Here is an 8,569-nt window from a genome sequence, read left to right as displayed (position 1 = left end):
CTGATAGCATTCTACTGATAGTAGAACTTATTTCATAATTGGAATCAGTCCTTTCAAGCCCTACTGCTGCTTTATCAAATAAGTTTATGTAATATTCTAAATTCTTTGTGGTCATTTCAACAATCTTCACAGCATCATGACCAGGTAGATTCCACCTCAATAAATCACTTTCTTTGCTTATCTCTAAGAAGTAACTCCTTGTCAATTAAAATTTTATCATGAGATTGCAGCATTACAGACACATCTTCAGGTTCCATTTCTACTTCAGATTTTCTTGCTATTTCCACCAAATCTACAGCTATCTCCTCTACTGAAGTTTTGAACCCCTCAAAATCACCTACAAGGGGTGGAATTACCTTCTTCCAAACTCTTGCTAATGTTCATATTTTGGCCTCTTCCCATGTATCATAGTTGTTCTTAATGGCATTTAGAACAGCAAATGTTTTCCTGAAGTTTCTTTGCCCAGGTCCATTAGAAGAATCACTATCTATGGCAGCTACAACCTTACAAAATGTATTTATTAAGTAATAAGACTTAGAATTCAAAATTATTCCTTGATCCATGAGCTGCACAATGAAGGTTGTGTTAGCAGGCATGAAAACAGCATGAATCTCATTGGATATCTCCAACAGAGCTCTTGGGTTATCACACACATTGTCAATGAGCAGTAATGTTCTGAAAGAAATCTTTTTTTTTCTGAACAGTAGGTCTTAACAGTGAGTTTAAAATAGTTAGTAAGCCATGTTGTAAGCAGATGTTCTGTCATGTAAGCTCTGTATTTCTCCATTGATAGAGCACAGGCAAAGTAGTTTAACATACTTCTGAAGGGCTCTAGGATTTTCAGAATGGTTTCAACTTAAAGTCAGTTGCTGCATGAGCCTCTAACAAGAGAGTCAGTCTGTCATTTGAAGCTTTGAAGTCAGGCATTGACTTCTCCTGTCCAGCTATGAAAATCCTAGATGGAATCTTCTTCCAATAAAGCTGATCATCTATATGGAAAATCTATTGGTTAGTGTTATCACCTTCATTAATTATCTTGGCTAGATCTTCTGAATAACTTGCTGCAGCTTCTGCATCAGCATTACTTCTTCACCTTGCGCTTTGATGTTACAGAGATGGCTTCTTTCCTAAAACTTCAGAAACCAACTTCTACTACCTTCAAACGTTTCTTCTGCAGCTTCCTCACATCTCTTGGCCTTCATAGAATTAATGAATGCTCTGGATTAGGCTTTGGCTTAATGAAATATTGTGGCTAGTCTGAACTTCTATCCAGACCACTCAAACTTTTCCCATATCATCAATAACACTGTTTCACTCTCTTATTCATGTGTTCGTTCTAGTAGCACCTTTAATTTTCTTCAGTATTTTTTTTTCCTTTGCATTCACAACTTGGCTAACTTCAGGAAAAGGTCCTAACTTTTGATCTATCTCAACTTTCAGTATGGCTTCCTCACTAAGCTCTATCATTTCTAGCTTTTGATTTAAAGGAGAAGGTGTGTGACTCTTCCTTTCATGTGAACACTTAGAAGCCCATTGTGGAGTTATTCTCTGGCCTAATTTCAATATTGGGTATCTCAGAGAATAAGGAGGCCTGAGGCAATGGAGAGAGATGGGGAAACGGTTGGTGGAACAATCAGAATACACGTAACATTTATCAGTTAAGTTTGCCATCTTATATGAACACAGTTAGTGGCATCTCAAAACAACTACAGTAATAACAGCAGAGATCACTGATCACAGATCATCATAACAAATATAAAATATAATAGTAAGGAACAACATTTAAATATTGCAACAATTCACAAAATGTGACACCGAGACATGAAGTGAGCAAATGCAGTTTGCTGATAGACTTGCTTAATGTGGGGTTGCCTTCAATTTTTTTAAAGACCTTCAATTTGTAAAAATAAAAAAAAAACAATATCAGTGAAGTGTAACAAAATATAGTGCAATTAAGCAAGGTATGCCTGTACCTAAAAGTGCAAATGCTAGATCATACGGTAAAATTATGTTTAGCTTTGTAAAAATACCGCCAAACTGTCTTCCAAAGCACTATACTAGTTTGCATTCCCATCACCAATAAAGGAATATTCCTGTTAGTCTGCATCCTTGCCAGCAATTTATATTGTCATTTATCTGGATTTTAGTTATCTTAATATCCATGAAGTAGTATCTTGTTACTACTTGGGATTTAATTTGTAAATCCCAAGTGACAAATGATATTGAGCTCTTTTAATGCACTTATTTGCCACCTACATACCATCTTTGGAGATGTGCTTGCTCACATCTTTTGAACATGCTTTAATTGGGTTGTTTGCATTCTTATTTTTGAATTTTAAAAGTTCTTTTTATATTTTGGATGCAAGTTCTTTTTCAAATATGTGTTTTGCAAATATTTTCTCCCAGTGTAAGATTTTTCTTTTTATTCTTTTAACAGTATCTTTCCTAAAGTGGAAGTATTTAATTTTAATAAAATCCAATATATCTGTTTTTGCTTTTACAAATCACCTTTTTGGTGTATGTAAAGAGTTATCATCAAACCCAAGGTTACCTAGATGTTCTCCTATGTCATCATCCAGAAATGTTATACTTTTATGCTCTGCATCTAGGTCTATGATTCATTTAAGTTAATTTCATGAAATGTGTAAAGTCTTGCATATGGATGTCCAATTGTTCAAGAACCATTTTTAAAAATACTGTCCTTTCTCCATGAAACTACATTTACTTCTTTGTCAAAGATCAGTGACTATATTTGTGCAGGTCTATATCTGGGTACTTTAATCTGTTTCATTGATCTACAAGTTTATTCCTTTGCCAAAACCGAGTTGTCTCAATCATTATAGATTTATAGGGCATCTCGAAATTGTGTATTGTGATTCCTGTAATTTTCATCTTCTTCTCTTCCTCCTCCTCCTTCGTATACTTCTTCTTTGGTGTTACCTTGGCTATTTTATCTTTTGCTTTTTCATAGAAATTTTAGAATCTGTTTCTCAATGATTACAAAATAGCTTGCAGGAATGTTGATTGGGATGTCAGTGAATCTATAGTTGAGTTAGGAAGAACTAATATCAACACTATTGAGTCTTTCAACCCATGAACACAGAATATCTATTTAGATTTTCTTGGATTTATTTCATCAGCATTGAGATATAAATAGATCTGTATCGATCTGTACATATTTTGTCAAGTTTATACCAAAGTGTTTCATTTTTTTGGTACTATTGTAAACAGTATTGATGGTTGAGTTTGAAATCTTAGTTGTCCATTTCTTGTATACAGGAAACCAGTTACCATATTTTTGTACAGTGATTTGTGTCCTATAACCTTGCTATACTCACTTATTAGTTTCAGAATGTTTGCTGTTGATTTGGGGGGGATTTTTCACATTGACAATCATATTATCTGAAAACAAAGGAAACTTCACATCTTCTTTCCCAATTTGTATCTTTTATTTCCTTTCCTTGTCTTAGTGAACTAATTAGGATTTTCAGTATAGTGATAAATAGAAGTAGTGAGGGGATATTCTTTGTTTGTACCTCATCTTAGGGAGAAAGCATCCAATTTCTCATGTCATAATATTAGTTAGCTGTAGGGTTTTTTATAGATGTTCTTTATCAAGTTGTGGGGCTTATCCTCTATTCCTAAGATATACATGCTTTTTATTCTTCAAACTGTCTTATTTTCCCAAGTTCTAATAAATGTGTTATTTGCAAGATCACCTGACAATTTGCTCATAGTTAATCATATCGTTTTGAGTTTTATAGTTTTGATTATGAAAATTTTTTCTGTGGAATTCCTTTCATCTGCTCACAAAGATGTACCCACATAGACTTGATAAAGTCCAGTATATCGATCAGTGAATTCACTTAAATACATTCAGATTCCCTGAGCAGAATTTAGAAGCAAGTAACTGGTTCACTCTTTAACATTCTTTTAAAATCTTCTGTCATTTCATGCAGCTGGGGAACAAAGCTGGGACGTCTGTAACAGAGCTGGATATAGTTTCCTCCTCAGCTTTTTGGCTGGTTATACAATCTTGGCCAATTTCTTTAATTTAAAAAATCATTAACCTTAACATTTCTTTATGTAAAAATTAAAAATTGTGACATTCACACTTTCTTTTTGCTCAAAGAAGTTTAGAGAAGACTCAGGGTCTTAAATTATCAATTTGGGAACTCCTTGAATAGTGTTGTGAATAGCTTCTAAGGTAGCTCCCAATCCCCTCCTCCTGATGTTCATGCCTTTGTGTAAGCCCAGCTTTGTGAGTGTGGGTAGGTCCTGTGACTTGTAGCTAACAAATAGATGGCACAATTGATAAGATATCACTCTTGTGATTATGTTCTGTTCTATGGCAAAGGTACTGGGATGTCAGTCTGGTTACCTTTGCATTATCTCACTTCCCTCGTGGCTCAGATGGTAAAGAATCTGCCTGCAATGTGGGAGACTCAGGTTCAATCCCTGTGTTGGGGAAAATCTTCTGGAGAAGGGAATGGCTACCCCCTCCATTATCTTGCCTGGAGAATTTGATGGACAGAAGAGCCTAGCAGGCTACAGTCCGTGGGGTCACAAAGAGTTGGACATGATTGAGCAACTCATGCTTGTAGTATCTCTTTCTCTCTCTTGTTGGATTTTGATAAGCAAGTTGCCATGAAACCTCTGGCTGTAAGGAATGCTTCTGACAACAACCCTGAGGAATTGTGATAGGAAATCCTTCCCCAGTCAACCCTGTAGATAAGAACTCAGTCCTGGGTGACATCATGATTGCTGCTCTGTGAAACTCTGAGGATGTTACAAACAGTGTGGTGTCTGGATGACCACAGTTCAAAAGCCAATAAACAGGCCAGTTTGATGGAAAGGAAAGCTTGCTTTATTTCATATTTTGGCAACTAGAGGGGTGGTGGGCAGACATCTGTCCAAAGGCTGTACCCCCTGACAACTGGCAGACCCCCCACACACACACACAACCAGAGGGGCAAGAGTTTTTAGAGACATAAATGAGGTTACATAGAGAAACAGCACAGTCATCTTTGACAGTCATCTTCAAATTGATCATCAGTGGTCTAGTCAATGTCAACTTGGTTGTTTCAGGTACAGTTAATTTTCAGTTCCAGGGTCTGTTTCTTCCCATTTCTTTGAGGCAAATTCTTGGAATTGTGGCAGCTTATGTCATTGGTATAGTCTGGTCATCATGTAGTTAATTTTTTCACCTGGTGTTTTAGTATCTATAAGACAGCTTCTGGGATATGGTTCAGAATATTATCTATAACCCTTGAGAAGGAAATAAAGGTCCTTAACTATGTTTAATGACTACATTATTATTATTTGCTCTCCTTTGACTGTTTTCCTTTGTTTCTACATTTTCATTTCTCTGATTAAACTTATTCTTTGACTGAAGTTTTCCACAGGCAAAAGCAGGCAGAGGATGTTGCAGGATTGGAGGTCAAGGACCACAGGGTCCTGCTTCGTTTCAAGGATACCCAGCTAAACATTGCCCATACTCTTGACCCACAAACCTTTGAGATAATAAATATGTTTTAAACCTCTATGTTTGCAGCAATTTGTCAAACAACAGAAAGCTAATACAAGTGCAAAGCCTCAATTAAATAGGTAATATATTTTAAGAAGCTCAAAGAGGTAGGTGTTAATGGGTCACTCTAGGTTTTTCAAATTGCATTTCATTTAAAATAAGTAAAGACAGAGAGAGACAGCAGAAAGTTCTGTCATTGAAAAGTAGCATTCTTTATTTCAGAAAGATGTCAAAATTTTATTTTATTGCCCATAGTTATGTAAGGAATTGGATATAAAGCACCAATAATTTTGTGATCCAAAGTATAGTATAGTTGTTATGTGTTATTTATTATGCTTAGATTGTATACATCCACAAATATTTATACTTTATGATTAGTATACACAAGCTGTTTCCAAGTGTGATCTTCAATTCAGACTAGGATTTTTAATATTGTTTATATCATGCACTAAGATGGAAAAGCATTAAAAAGTAGAAATGATAAATAAAAGTCATTTCAAAAAATATAGTTCCAACCTGTTTGACATGGTGGTGTTCCTATAGTCACATGACAAGAGTGATTCCTAATAGGTTTGATTCAAATTTGATTTATCAATCAAAGCCATATTAGAAAAATGCATTTTCATAACAAATTTTCAATTAACAAATTCACCAATATTACACATTTGACAACTTTAGGGTTAAGAAAAAATTCTTCACTTTTCTTTTCCCAGTAAATTATATCCAAGTAAGTCACTGTGGTCATTGCGCACCAGAAAATTTGAGAAATGACATCTTCTAAAGCCTCAATGAGGTCAGATTCAGGTTGAAAAACTATGCTAAGAGAAATTTACCCACATTTCCACTCAACATCAGGTTTCTTACAACTTGTGAACACACAAAACATGAGATACCCTTCCTTCCTGTACTTTGGTTAAAAAATGCTTAACTTTTTTTTCCAGAACATATCTAACTTGACTCTCACGCTTCTTATCGCAGGCGACAGTGCAACATGCCGGGCTTCTTCCCTCTACCATTTTGGGCTGATGCTTACTGTAAGATGGTATCATACTATATTTAACACTTAAAACCACAGAGAAGCAAATGACATGTTGTCTGCTTTTCCAGATGAACTGTGGTAGTTCTGAAAACATTGTTCACGTAGAATACTTTAAAATCATCTTTCTTAAAATAAATGTAGTATTTTTGCCCCTGCACTTGGCGAAAGAGGACAAACAGAAAATGCTACATTCATGTAAGCAGATCTTTAACATGACAATTCTCGTCTGTGGTGAGAAATAAGCAGTATCTGTCAAATCACAATTGATTTGCAAGCCCCTGTTGAAAATAAATGTATTGCTAACCATGTAGTTATTATAAGTTATGTGCTTATATCTGGAAACTTGCTTGTAGACCTGAGAAGAGTCACCTTATATATGTTTCCCTTCATATTCACCAAAGAGGGTTTTTTCTCCTGTTTATAATATCCTTATTCATGCAATATCTATAATTGTACATTTTAAATATTGGGGTTGGGGCAAATGGTAGTCCTGTGGTGGTAACTACACAGAACCAACAAAGAGGTGAACAACATCCAGAGAGACTAAGCAGGTAAGCTCGAGCTGGGAAAAACTGGCTCCCAAGATTAGCCCTTCCAGTGACCATGGGGGCTTCTCTGAATACCTGCTTCCTTATCTATATGCCTAATGTCTCTCTACAGGTTTATTTCTGGAATCACATGGACAATACCTTTCACCTATTATGCCTTCAGTAAATGACAGACAAGATTGCCGTTGTTCCTGTGAAAGCTCTACTCTCCACATGAATGATTCTTAGGCAAAGCCCATTGGATACTCCTGAATTCAAAGAATTAATAGAAAGTATGTCCCATTAGAAATATTTTCCTATTTTATTTTATCATTCATTTCTTACCCTACAAGCTTCCTTGCCCTCATCTCTTTTTTTCTCAAAATGAGTCACTCTTTACTCAGTTTATTAAAGTGTATCAGTTGCACTCAAAGTCATCTATCTCTCACACATACACACACACACACACACATGCACACACAGCATTCACAATCAGTAGGGTCTGTATATTGCATTGTCCAGAATATCTACCCTAGAATATAGGTAATGAGCAGCTGTATCACCAGAACAGAGAAATCATGAACTTTAATGGACATTGAATAAAAATGTGATTGAAAGGTGAGGAGTAAAGTGATACCAACATAACTAATAGACAAGAGAGTGCTGCGGCAAGAACTACTGAGAAACTATAAAGTGAGGAGCAATGTGAAAAAAATTCCACAGGAGGAAAATCTTTTTCCTAACTCTAACTTTTCAAATTTTAGATATTTGTTCAAAAAAATCACAAGGCTATAGGGTCTTGAGAGTTCCAGACTTGTCATCAGTGTTTAGGAAGAGCAAAAGTTGAAACAGGTAAGAAAGACATCCTCATCCATTTTGTTTAGGCCACCAATATAAAAGACCTTATTATAGTCTTCTTTAGTACCCATCTTAGAAAACATCTTTCAGTGGATTTTATAAACTTTAAATCCTCCTATTAAATCTACTTCCTGCTTTATTATCACTGTGGATGTAAAAAAGGGCTGATGATCATCTTCGCTTCTAATCTTTCATAAATTTGAACAGAAACATTCAAAATTGCCTATTAATAAGCCTCCCCATAGTCTACTGAGCTTAAGCAACAATAAGTTTTGTAACCTACCAATTAATCTACAGAAGGTATTCCAAATAATTACATTCTGTCACATTCTTATTTACACTTGATTCTAAATAGTTCCCAACTTTTCACATGACTAATCTAGAAAATAAATATTACCCTTGCCTTCATAGGCAGCATTAAAATGAGCAGGCACTTGAGTTAATTTGTTATATTTTGTAATTTATCATTATTTAATTTTCCTACTGCCTGCTTAGAACTTGAACCATTCTGGTTAAAAAACGATTGCAAAAGCATACACAGTGGTACGAAAGCTTAAATAAAGTTCACTACTGCCATGAAATGAGATGTCAGTTTTGCAATCCATCTGCACTTTCCCA

Source organism: Budorcas taxicolor, chromosome 2, assembly GCF_023091745.1.
Source record: "Budorcas taxicolor isolate Tak-1 chromosome 2, Takin1.1, whole genome shotgun sequence".
NCBI classification, from domain to species: Eukaryota; Metazoa; Chordata; class Mammalia; order Artiodactyla; family Bovidae; genus Budorcas; species Budorcas taxicolor.
This window is presented reverse-complemented; position numbering follows the sequence as displayed.